Source organism: Penaeus vannamei, chromosome 4 (genome assembly GCF_042767895.1).
Source record: "Penaeus vannamei isolate JL-2024 chromosome 4, ASM4276789v1, whole genome shotgun sequence".
Lineage (NCBI taxonomy): Eukaryota > Metazoa > Arthropoda > Malacostraca > Decapoda > Penaeidae > Penaeus > Penaeus vannamei.
Window position 1 is genome coordinate 20,834,332 of NC_091552.1, and position 2,500 is coordinate 20,836,831.

Consider the following 2,500-nt stretch of genomic DNA (forward strand, 5'->3'; position numbering starts at 1 on the left):
GGGGGAGAGGAGGGTAGTGCGTTAATGCTTTTCATCTATCTTGAGATTGTGTTTCTCCCCCGAAGACTATTTTCTTAGGGCGCCATCATACGCAACGTTGCATACCCATTAACAGCTCAGCATTCCCTCAGGATGACTAATGGGACTGCTTGCAACGGAGGAGAAAGGGTTTAGGGCGGGGTGAATAAAGGACGATCATAAGAAAAGCAATAATTAATGGGAACACATAAGCGCATGTACACCGCACGCGCGGTACTCGCAAATACACACAAAATTACATATATAAACAAAGGTACAAATGCACAACTCACACATTAAATTGAAATTCATAATCATACTCAAAATTATTTTTTAAAAATAACATAACCATACGCGCACACACACGCACACACACACACACCATAAACACACACACATGTACACACGCACGCATACACACACATTTACACACGCACGCATACACACACACACATTTACACACGCATACACAAAAATACACACACAGGCACACACACTTTCGCCTTTGTGGGTCTTCGAGATACTCTATCAAGTTCAGGCGTGCAATAAAGCCAGGCGATTAATGAAAGATCGGACGCACAGAATTGCACAATTGGCGGATATTATTCAAATAGTCTCCACTACATCACGATGGCTCTCGTATATTGCAGTGCACAATGCAATCACGACACCCTCATTATTACGTGCTGATAAAGCGTCATATTTTCTTGTATGAGGGTCTATAAAAGTATAATTCACGTTACTGAGACGGAGCGCGCCTTCTTTTCATACTTTCTTTACTTATATAAGTAGAGCTTTTAGTAATGCTTATCAGGCCGTTAAGTCTCTTTATCTTTGTCCAATTTCGTTCCTCGACCATTTTTTACGTTACTTCGCTATCATCTTCTCCATTACCTATTTTTACTTGTGTTCCACTTTTTCTCTCCAGAAAGGTTGCACATAATACAGCAACCACACCCATTTCGTTACCATACATACATCGGTCATGTCATTTCACCATACAAGATCGCTCATATCATTTCATCACCATACAACAGGCCGCTAATGTCATATCATCTTCATACAAGATCGCTCATGTCATTCCATCACCATACAACAGACCGGTCACGTCATTTCATCACCATACAAGATCACTCATGTCATTCCATCACCATCCAATAGGGCCGCTCACGTCATTCCATCACCATACAACAGGCCGCTCACGTCATTCCATCACCATACAAGATCACTCAAGTCACTTCATCACCACACGACAAGGCCGCTCATGCCATCACACGAGTAAGCAAAAACAACACACATACCCCTTCAACTTGTCCATACCCCCCCCCCCCCGCTGGCAACACATGGAAGGTCACCCAACACGGACGAACACATACACACCAGCCTTCGCCACGCCCTATATGGTATATACAGCGTGCAGGTATAAACTACTCGGTGCCTTTAAACAGGTACACCACCTTGGACCTTGGAAAGACCCGTCTCACGCCCCACTTCTTGTCCTTAGTTCTATCATGACCATTACTCTTTATTTATCGATCAATCTGCTTATTTATCTATTTACCTATTCATACATTTATCTATCTGTCTGTCTATCAATTAATTAAGTCTTCTATGTATCTCTCTATTTATCTATATATCTGCCCGTTTATCTATCTCTCTATTTATCTATCTATCTGTCCGTTTATCTATCTATATTTCTATTTATCTATTTATCTGTCCGTTTATCTATCTATCTCTCTATCTATCTATCTATCTGTCCATTTATCTATCTATCTAATTATCAATCTGTCTTTCTGTCTATCTATCTATCCATTCATCTATCTATCTACTTATCTATCAATACATCTATCTATCGGCTTACCTACCTCTCTATCCATCTTCTCATTGACTATTATTTGCTCTCTGCTATTCTAATCTACTTGATTTATCAGTCTATTTTCTTGATCCAATATTCACTAACTTGTTATATATTGTGTTCGGCTTAAACCCTCTCCTGTGACGCGAGCCCACCACGCCCAAAGATCACCTCCAGGTGTACGTGGGCGTTTGGGCATCATATAACGTAGAGGGGGTGGGAGGGAGTGGGATAGAGATGGGGAGAGAGAGAGGGAGTGGGAGAGAGAGAAGGAGAGGGAGGGAGGAAGATGGAGAGGGATAGTGGGAGGGGGGAGATGGGAATAGGGTGAGGGATGGGTGAGGCATAGTGGAGGGGGATGGAGAGGAAGAGGGATATATATGCAGGGGAGGATAGAGGAGTGAGTTATATATATATATATATATATATATATATATATATATATATATATATATAGAGAGAGAGAGAGAGAGAGAGAGAGAGAGAGAGAGAGAGAGAGAGAGAGACAGACAGACAGACAGACAGACAGACAGACAGACAGACAGACAGACAGAGGAAAGAAACAGGTAGTCAAAATCAGCACGAGGGGTACGAACCCATCCCGCCCCAACCCCTCCCCCTCCCCTC